This window comes from Danio rerio, chromosome 22 (assembly GCF_052040795.2).
Source record: "Danio rerio strain M-AB ecotype USA chromosome 22, GRCz13ab, whole genome shotgun sequence".
NCBI lineage: Eukaryota > Metazoa > Chordata > Actinopteri > Cypriniformes > Danionidae > Danio > Danio rerio.
In genome coordinates this window covers 24,248,786-24,260,025 of record NC_141042.1, presented here as the reverse complement: position 1 = coordinate 24,260,025, position 11,240 = coordinate 24,248,786, and the positions used below count along the sequence as shown (strand labels likewise).

The window sequence follows — 11,240 nt, the reverse complement described above, 5'->3', positions numbered from 1 at the left end:
CAGTAAGTGTGGTCTCTTTTTACATTTAACTCCATTTCCTCATTTTATTTACACATTGGGGTGTTAGTAAATGAAAAGTGTGTGGTGAATAATAAAAATAATTGCTTTCTAAACAAAAACAAGATTGGTTGTGATTATTTTTGACGACCACATTATTTAACATTATTTTTTAAAAATTATAATTAAATAAAAACTTTTAAAAATATGGCCTTGTTTTATGGCCTTGGAGTCTGGAAAGTCTGGAAAAAACACATTTAAAAAAATACTTGAAATTATACTTGTATTATAAGAAATTTACATTGATCTTTCTACCTGTTATGAGTGTTATGGAAAGGTTTGACATACAGTGGAGAGGGATGCAAGTGCAGCTTTACTGAACATACTTGCAGTCCAGGTAACAATGAGCAATGCATAATACTCAAGAAAATTAATACTCAAAGCAAAACAAATTTACCTTGCAGTTTGCTCCAAAGAAAAAGAATGTATTTCATTTTTAAATATATCTTTAAACAAATTTGAATAAAAGTTGGAGCTAGTTGATAGTTGATATCTTTTCATCTGCTTTTTTAAACTAACACACTGCATTTTAGCAGTAAAAAGCTACGACACAGAATACTGAGCTGAAGCTTGACTACAAAATTAGATCGCAAATCAAAAACACAATATCTGTTTAAAAAAATAATAATTATTAAAAATATTTATAATAATAATAATCAAATTACAATTAGATATTTTCTCAAATCCCACAGCCGTAAGACAAAAGTTACATAACTTAAATAAACAGAACCAAATGAGATAAAGACACACAGCTGAAACCAATGCACAATTAAGAAAGCAAAGAAACATTGCAATTGAAGTCCAAAAGATACAAAAGTCTAGATGCAGTGCTCTAAAGGGTGCCTCATGGTCACTACAGTCTAAGGTTATGAAATTGGGTGCATAATCAGTAATAAATAGAGAAGCAAACTGAATATTATTTACTTTAGTTATAAAAATCACAACAGATAAAAAAGGATAAGACTGTTGTATATTAACTCTCCAGATTAATTGCATCAGCTTATTAACAATATTTTAAAGTATCGCAATATTACTGAACCTTTAAGGATTAAATAATTCTAAACAGTTTAGTTAGAATAAATATCAGCAACATCGTGCACACAGGCAAGCGTTCTGACAAAAGTTTCCTGATTATACTGTCCTTGTGGATCTAATCAATGAAAAGCAATGATATAGATTACAGGTTGAGCTATTTGTTGCAGGTTTTTTCAACTGCTAACAAGCATTGCGCAATACTGAAGCCACAAGTTTAAAACTGTTCAGGCAATCAGAAGTCTAAATGGAGCAAACTGAGAATTATCTTTCGCTGCTTTCACACAAAATGCATGGAATAAACACATTTATTGCACAATTTCTAAAATGTTTCTTTTCATCAATACTATTTTAAACATCCTCACATTTTCCACATGCTAAACTCATTTTAAATCTGATAACAACAATAGTAAATATCATGCACTTTCTGCTGTATTTATTTAAAAATAAAATAGACAACATTACCAGGAAATTAAATCCAATCAAAAATGTCAGTCATAGCTTAGAACTGATTTTGTTAAGAAATATGGATCAAAGAAAAAAGGTTGGTAGAGAAAGAATGGTTATAGATGGGGATAGAATATAAATATAATGACAGTGGGACATTATGGAGGACAAACGAGAAGAAGACCAAGAGACCTGATCTCTGATGAGGCAAGATCCACTGTGTATCATGTAGTAAACAGGCTGTCACTGAGAGTACAAAATGTACAGTTTCTACATCAATAGTATGACAAAGCAGGTGAGAACAGCATCCTTTCATGATAAGGGAACTTAGTGTGCAATTTAAGTACAATACAATGTCTTAATTTCTACATCTACCACCACTTTAAACTAGAATTCACTACATGACAGAAACAGTTTTTTATTGGTTATTCCTAAGGTTGTCTCTCTAGCTTGCAGTTCAGCAAATGTTTTACATGTAAAGTACTACGTTTGCAACAAACTGGGAACTGTCAGTGGTTTGGGGACACAAGCTTTTTTTTGAGACGCATATTAAACGTCGTGCTGCTCTGGAAAAGCAAATCGTGAAGTCGTTTTAAGAAGGCAGACAAGATTTTTCTTTTATTAGGAATTGAAGTTCCACTGGCATCAGTAGAGAGCTTCTTTATCTCTTTGCTGCAACACAGGCTGATTTGGGAACTCATGCTTCAGCCTGCATTATTGTGAAACAGCAAAAACAGATGTGATATGTTTGACTGCAGTTTCTAAGTAAGATGAAGACTATGGGGGAATGTGATGCCAATGACTTTTGTTCCATTTCACACTGATGATATTAACAGGAATATATTATAGATGGTAAAAGCATCTTTTTCATGCAGTTCTTCACACAACACCAAATAAATACCACAAGACACCTTAACAATGTCTAGATTGGACTACACTACACTACAAGTGGAAACTTATACAAATTATTTTGACTTGTTGCAATTAAATAAATTAAGTTTGACAAACTTAATTTATAAAAGTTTTCAGTAATAAATTAAGTTAGTTATTTTAGGTGTAACATGTTTTAGTAATTTATTTATGGCAAGTATAAGCATGGTTTACTATCAATAATAATCAATACTTGTTTTTGCCACAAAACATAAAAGTATTATTTTTATATTAACATCAGAAGAGAATTATTTGTATGATAATAAATGTGTTAACTATTATAATTACATGAACAATATTATATTGAATGATTCGTATAGTACTGTATGTACTGTTCCATTCTTGTTTTCTTTAAAAAAATTACTAAAACTTGTTACACTTAAAAGGATCAACTTAATTGTCACCGACTCGGTCCCAGTCATTCCCCTCGCTGGCCAGCAGAGGTCATCATCAGCGGACTATTGACATTACGTCATCCATTTACACTGATAGCCTACACACCTGACACGCATCCAGCAATCACTCTCCACACACATATAAGCAGCACACACGCTGCTTTATACGCTTATTTCACGCGGATGCCATTTTAAAGAACCAAAGCGAGGCTGCGGTGGGAAGAAACCCGGAAGTATCGGACCAGCACTGTAAACATTGCAGCAACATGCTGTTGTACTACAAACCTCCAGTTGTTGCCAAGATTTCAAAATGCAGAAATGGTGTAACCATCACTTTAATTTTATTCAGTAAGTTTATTTTAAACAATAAAAGCAATTTAGCATTAAACAAGATCACAATCTCTGTGATACGCTTAAGTGTCCTCCTAGGCTGCAGTTCATGGCACTAGTTAAACACCTAGAGGATGCTTTCCTGCTTTAGCCTATGTAACCCGGTGAGTGATAAAACACTGCAGCTCTGTAGCACACCCTCGTGTTATCTGTAATAGGGTTGTCCTGGTAATGAAGTTTTAAACCCGGCTGTATCTGTGTTTGGTTTCCGTTCAGTTTACCACTCTTCACCCAGTGCAAACACAGATACATGGACTGGAGCGCGAAGCAGCCGTCAAGATCAGTGGAGTCATCAAGCAGATCACTCGGCTCGTCTGTGTTTGTGCTCAGTATACAGCGGTGGGTGAACTGATGACCTTCTCAGCCAATCATCATTTCTGGTGAACACAATGGCAAATCAGCGCTGTTTTAAGAAAGCCATCAACATTGCCTCAAATGTTAGCGCGAAATTGCCGGTTTTCTTTTAATTCAGTATCGTGACAAGTCTAAAATAGTAAAAGAATCAGTTTATTAACTCGAGTTTGATAAATGGCATCTAAAACGTGTGTTTCGGAAAGAAAACCTTAGCTAACTAGTGCCATTTCCCTTAACTTCGCTAAAAATGAGCTCTGATATCCCTTTTTACATTCACCATTCATTCAGAACAGACCTTCGGGTCACCTGGAAGGCGGAGAAATGATAAATTTGTGTCAATATCTGATTAGATATATAGCCAGTTACAGAACATTCCTATGTGACTCCCAATGATACTTCCGGGTTGCTTCCCACCGCAGCCTCGATTTCGCTTTTGAAAATGGCGGCCGCGTGAAATCAGTCAATTGCGAAGTCTTGTTTTGCCCCGGCTAACACTACTGAGCGTTCTCATCCTTGCCTGCTTTCCCGTTGTTATCTTGCTCTGTTTACTGACCCAGTCCTGCCTGCCGCCTGCCTTGTACTTCAGCCTGAATCCCGACTTTGATCCTAGCCGCCTGCCTTTGAACTCTAGCCTGCTTACCGACTCTGACACTAGCCGCTTGCCTCTGACCCATGCCTGCATACTCATCCTGTGTTTACCTGCCACCAGACGTTGGAAGCATGCACTCTTGGTGATGTCAGTGCGCTCACGGCTTAGTTGCTTTGGCGCTTTCCATACAGACTCCCAAAGTCTGTTTATACAGACGCACATAGAAGTTTCCATATGAAGGGGAACGTCCAGGTTACGTACGTAACCCACGCTCCCCGAATAGGGAATGGAGACGTGTGTCTCCACTGCCACAGCACCTGAGTCTCCAGCTGGGAGCTGAGCAATCGGCTCTTCAGCAGGCAAAATTCTGATGAGCTAACTCACACAGCCAACTAATATAGCCCTAATTGGCTCATCAGTCGCCGCATTTCCACTATCGGGCCAGTGCGAGCCAGGGCTTTTATCGGGCCAGGCTGGGCCAATCGCCCAGGAGGTTGAGCAGTGAGGCCGAAATCATGCCACGTTTCCACTGTCGGGCTAGTAGCTCGCTGCACGTCACGCAAACCACGCCCCTAGAACATCCCCTGAATCAAACGTCACACAACCCACCCACTTCAGCGGGTATCAGGCAGTTAAAGCACACCACATCATCACGAAACTATTAAAATTAGGACAACCAAAACAAACAAATGACACGTTACTGTACAGCAGTACATTATATGTCTATACACACATACCTGTGTGTTCTCATTCATCATATTTATTTACTCGCTGAACGACTGTTGGCATCGAAATCCAGTGGTCTTCCCACTAATGGATGGACCCAGCACAGGGAGCGCACCAATCCATAATATAAAACCACATATATAAAACTCCATTAATAACTCGATATAAAATGTATTTTATAACATCCTCAGTTAGACAGACACTGTCCAAGATTCATCCCTAATGCTCCGGAGAGAACTGAAACATGAATTTTTCCCTATAGGCTTTATGACACTTAATAGGAGATTCCCTTTATTTAAAGATGTTGCTTATTATATCTTAAGTAAAGGAAAGTGTTCAGTGTTTCAGCACATAAGAGCAGCACATAATAAAATATAGCCTATATTTTGTTGCGCTCAACATTTATGCATTAATAAAGCTCTTTATGTATTTAAAATTTCCTTTTTTGATTTTACCACGTTATATAAAAACATACAGACTTGTTTGAGGACACAGAACACATTTTGAATTTGCAGTTTTCCCCGATGCGTCTGTAAAATGCTGCGCAGCTGCAGACAGAAAAAAAGGTCGGCTAGTTTCTGCTTTCACTCACTCTAAAAATGCTTTGTTTGCACAATTTGATTAATATCATCGTATCCAAATACTTAACTAAAAATTAAAACCTTCTCTGGTGTTTATTGTTTTTAGCAAATATATAAAATCTTTTTTTAAAAGGCTTTTGAAAAATGAAGTTTAATATGGCTTTAAAACAGTTTGATATAGTACTTAATTGTTATAGCTATAGCTTTTGTTAGTTTTATATTGGTTTATTTATTGAATGTGATTTTATTATATCCGACATTTGTAATTCTTTAAATTATTTCAATATAGCTTAGGCTATTTTATCTGGATATGACACTATTGTTTAGAGCCTACAAAAGTGGACATGAAATTTGTAAAGTTTAATGTCTTTCTGCTGTATTCATATAGTGTATTATCTCCAAAATAAATAAAAACAATGCGGCATCAACAGAGCTACAAAAAGGAGCGCTCTTTTCCTTGGTCTCACATTCACATACAAGCATCTAAACGAGCACAAACACACCTTTTAAACTAGACAAAAACTCTCGAAAACCTTTACTGGCTGCTGTGTCTTTAATATGGTGAAAAGATTATTATACGTTATTAAAACATCAAGGAGGACGCAGCAAAGAATGTCACTTATAAATTAAAACTACTTTATTATTTTATGCAACAGCCTTACATTTAAAAGAGAAACATAAGGTTGATCGTACGCAAAAAGACCCCAGCCTATAATTTGTTCCAGATGTTTTCTTTCCCTTATTTATTTGTTTATGTGTTTGGCGCATGTACTCTGTGCAATCAGAAAACTGTGCCCGCCTCTCCTTTCACTCTGCCCCGGAGCCCCAGTTGGCCCTCTTTGGCCCAAGGTATTCGGCGGCCGAAAAAGGACGGCCGCTGGCCCCAAGAAAGCCCCGATTTGGCCCGATTAGGCCCCAGAAGTGACAGTGGAAATGCAACTAGTCTTGGCTCGCCCTGGCTCAGTCACTTTAGGCGCGATAGTGGAAACGCGCTAGTTTCAGCTGTGAAGCTAAGCTCTGCCAATTTAATTGGCATTTCATTGGCCTGTTTTTATATCTTTAGAAAAAAGCACTAAAGCACTACCAAAGTCTGTTTATACAGACACACATCTCCGTTCCCTATTCGGGGAACGTGGGTTACGTACGTAACCTGGACATTTCTGAAGACAATCACCTACTGCACCTTAAATGATTGTTTGTTTAAACAAATGAATTCTTGGATTTTCTTGGTAATTAACATGCCTAGATATTATAGTCACTTTTAATCAATTGAATGTGCCCTTGCTAAATAAAACATTATTGTCACCAAAACTACTGTTAAATTACACTTGTGTAAAATAAGTTTTTAGACTAAGAAACAAGACATTGGTCACCAGGTTAGTTTACAATAAACCAAGCATAATTTTAATTCCACGATAAATTCAGTATTTTGAGTCATAAAGTGTTTAGTTATTCGCTATTTGTGCTCAAGTTTTGTTGATGCTATTGAAATGTGTGGTTTTACATTTCTTCAGGTCAGAAATACACACAATGAGAACAATCCTAAGTGAAACACTGAGGTATGAAACTTTTACATACATGACATTGAGAACGTTCGAGGTTACAGAAGTAACCCTTCGTTCCCAGAGGAGGGGAATGGAAGTGCCATAGAGTGGATTGATTGAAATCCACGAATGGGAGGATTCGGATCAGAAGCCGCTTGTCTGGAGAGTATTGAATGGGCCAATGAATGAAAATGAATTGGCAGCGTAAGCTTGCGCAGGTGTGCTGCATCGCCAATTATCCCAGCATATAAGCACACCTGAAGCGAGCAAACGCCATCCTTTTAAGCTGAAGAGACTTTTAAACAGCTAAGGGACAGTCATTATGGCGACGGAGTATGGCACTTCCGTTCCCCTCCTCGGGAAACGAAGAGTTACTTCTGTAACCTCGAACGTTCCCGTTTGGTTGGGGAACTTCAGTGCCATAGAGTGGACTGATTGAAATCCACGAATGGGAGAACTATGGAAAGCGCCATAATGACTGCACCTTACCAACGCCCCCGATGAGGGGATAGTCAAGCAAGCGTGACGCACCCACATCATGAGTGGCGCGGTCCTCCAACGTGTCCCTGGCCCTAATTTATCTTACTTCAACAGAAGTCTTACGGATTTAGATATATTTTTTGGGAAGTCGTGAGCATCTAGATAACTCTAGGAAATATGACAGTACGTTGGGAAGCGTGCAGAATGGCAGAATTTACATATGGACTAGCCCTAAAAGGGGGAGTACGCATAGCAAAGAGTGGTTAGCGGAGAGGGAAGACACCGGTCCGCCCAGGGGGGGACTTAACCGTGGCGGAATAAGCATATGGGATCGCCTAGTGGGGATCACGCATAGCCTATACCCAAAACGCGTGCTGACCAGCAAGCAGACCTACAATGTAGTGGGCCAGCAAGTGACTCCTCCGCTGAGTCAGTGCCGGGGGCCACGGAGGAATCTGCAGGGCTCACCTGACGGGGAACTTTACTGACAGATAAAAAGGCACGTATCTCCGTGTTAGGATAAAATGGCGCAGCAAGCGTGTCTCAACACCCTTACCGAGTTGTTTCCTCAATCAACAAAGGGTTACCTAATACCCTTGAGGAAACCGGCTCCACTCGCAGATTGTAAAATCTTGCAAATGTGTTGGGTGTCGCCCAGCCCGCAGCTCTACAGATGTCTGTTAGAGAGGCGCCGTGTGCACGCGCCCAAGAGGATGCAACGCTCCGAGTGGAATGTGCACGCACTCCTGGGGGACACGGCTGACCTCAACTCGAATAAGCGAGTGAAATGGCATCCACAATCCAGTGGGATAATCTTTGTTTCGATACGGCACTTCCCTGCTGCCGACTGCCATAACAGACAAAGAGCTGCTCAGATGATCTAAAATTCTGAGTACGGTCCACATAAATGTGCAGAGCGCGAACTGGACAAAGTAAAGAAAGGGCTGGGTCTGCCTCCTCCGGGGGCAGCGCTTGCAGGTTCACTACCTGATCTCTAAAGGGGGTGGTAGGAACCTTGGGCACATAACCCGGGCGGGGTCTCAGGATGACGTGAGAGTAATCCGGCCCGAATTCCAGGCACGAGTCACTGACCGAAAATGCCTCCAGGTCCCCGACCCTCTTAATGGAGGCCAACGCAACCAGCAGAGCTGTCTTCAGGGACAGAAATCTTAGAGATACTGATTCTAGTGGCTCAAAGGGATCTGCTCGCAAACTCGAGAGAACTAGGGCGAGATCCCAAGAGGGCATGAGAGGGGGGCGAGATGGATTAATTCGCCTAGCACCCCTAAGGAACCGGATGATGAGGTTATGCTTTCCCACAGTGCCGCCAGCTACCGCGTTATGATAAGCGGAGATGGCGGCCACGTAAACCTTGAGAGTGGAGGGCGACAGCCTGCTGTCCAACTTCTCTTGAAGGAAAGAGAGCACAACACTAATCTGGCAGTTTCGGGGGTCTTCTCTGCGAGAGGCGCTCCATTCAGTGAATAGACTCCACTTCAGGGCGTAGGCGCGCCTCGTGGAGGGGGCTCTAGCCTGAGTGATGGTATTAACCACCGCAGTTGGTAGGTTACCTAAGTCTTCCTCGCGTCTAAGGACCACACGTGGAGGTTCCAAAGATCGAGGCGAGGGTGCCAGATGGTGCCCTGTCCCTGAGAGAGTAGGTCCTCTCTCAAAGGGATCCGCCAGGGGAGGGCCGTCGCAAGGAGTGAGAGCTCTGATATCCAGGTCCGGTTGGGCCAAAGGGGCGCAACTAGCAGAACCTGTTCCTCGTCCTCCCTGACCTTGCACAGTAACTGCGTGAGCAGGCTAACTGGGGGAAATGCATACTTGCGCATGCCCCAAGGCCAGCTGTGGGCCAGTGCATCCGAGAGAGCCCTCGGTCAGGGAAAAAAACAACTGGCAATGAGCGTTCTCGGGGGAAGCAAACAGATCGATCTGGGCCTCCCTGAATCGCGCCCATATCAGCTGAACAGACTCGGGGTGGAGTTTCCATTCTCCAGGGCGTAACAGCTGTCGTGAGAGCACATCGGCTGCACGATTGAGCGTGCCTGGAACGTGAATGGCGCAGCGATTTCAGCCATGGGTGACTCCAGAGGAGCAGACGGCAGGCGAGCTGAGACATGCGGCGAGAGCGCATACCCCCCATGCGGTTGATATACGCCGCCGCCGCTGTACTGTCCGTCCTGACCAGCACGTGTTGCCACACCAGCACCGGTAAAAAGCGGTGAAGAGCGAGGAACACTGCCAACAGCTCTAGGCGATTGATATGCCAATGCAACTGGGCACCTTTCCACAGGCCCGCAGCCGCATACCCGCGACACACGGCCCCCCAACCCGTGTTGGAAGCATCTGTCAAAACAACAACATGGCTGGACGCCTGTCCTAGAGGCATACCTGCCTGGGGTGCTAAGGCATACTACGAGAGTTTGGTGAAGACCCGCGGAGACAGAGAGAGCCCGAAGGGGAGGACCTTGTACTGCCACGCTCGACCCTCGAACACAAACCGCCGAAATAGGCGGTCGCGGGAAGAATGGAGACATGGAAATACGCATCATTCAGGTCTATGGCTGCAAATCAATCCCGAGGACGAACGCATTGGAGAATGCGCCTCTGCGTGAGCATTCTGAACGGCAGCTTGTGCAGACAGCGGTTCAAAACGCGCAGATCTAGGATTGGTTGTGACCCACTGCTCTTTTTGGGTACGATGAAGTAAGGGCTGTAAATCCCACTCTCTATCTCGGCTCGATTGCACCCTTCACCAGGAGGGCAGCAATCTCCTCTCGCAAGACAGGGGCGGACAGGGGGTTGACCCTGGAGAAATACACACCTGTGAACTTGGGGGGCCGTTTCGCGAACTGAATCGCGTAACCGAGTCTGATTGTGCGTATGAGCCACCGCGAGGGGCTGGCCCGCGCTAACCAGGCAGGCAGAGCCCTCGCTAATGGAGTCATTGCTACAATCGCTGACGTACCAGCGATGGGGCAGCGCGGAGTGGGTGTGCTGATCCGGGAAGCACTTAGGGAAGGGAGACCGTCCCCCCAGCGCTCGTGAGTCACTGGCGAAGCACGTAGAATATGCGAGCCGGAAGGCAGCGCGTCCCGGACTGGCAGAATTCGTGCTGTCACATCCGGGGAAGGGGAAAAGTGCTCTTTGATTGATGTTTTGGTGGCACTGAAAAGTACCATTGTAATCGGGGCAAAGAGCAAGTTTCCATGAGACCAGTGTAGGTTCACACCTCAATTATTTTGACATTTAATTTCTTGAAACGAAACATGTTTTTTTACTTGTCTACAAAAAGCTTCTTGATTAAATTTTTATTTTTTTTTTTTAGATTTTTGGACTAGAAAGAAGACAAAAGCTCTAAGACAAGCACTTTTTGCAGAGTACTAATTCCTTGTCATGGTGATCAGCCGATACAGAGTACTGATTCTGATTCTTCAAGCTTTATATAACTTTAACATTGCATAGTCACAATTACCCTTTAAGTATGAGATCTTACTTTCCCTAAGAAAATAAATTAAGGATGTTGCATACATGTACAGTGCAAGTATTCATAGCACTTCACTTTTTCCACATAATTTTATTGCGACAACCTTAATCCAAAATGGATTAAATTCATTTATTTCCTCAAAATACACAAAATAATGACAATGTGAAAAGTGATTTTTCAACACTGTTGTATTCATTTTGAAAAATAGACAACATTACTAGAATA

At 42.3% G+C, this 11,240-nt stretch overlaps 1 long non-coding RNA gene across 1 annotated transcript; it reads right to left on the bottom strand.

Moving 5' to 3' along the window:
* Positions 1-5,735: 5,735 nt before the first annotated feature.
* On the bottom strand, positions 5,736-10,869 carry LOC147838499 (uncharacterized). The gene is made up of 3 exons (XR_015522049.1): positions 9,768-10,869; positions 8,162-8,673; positions 5,736-7,611 (listed from the first exon to the last, which is right to left on the bottom strand). It is a non-coding gene; the product is annotated as an uncharacterized LOC147838499 (long non-coding RNA).
* Between the last annotated feature and the right edge of the window lie 371 nt (positions 10,870-11,240).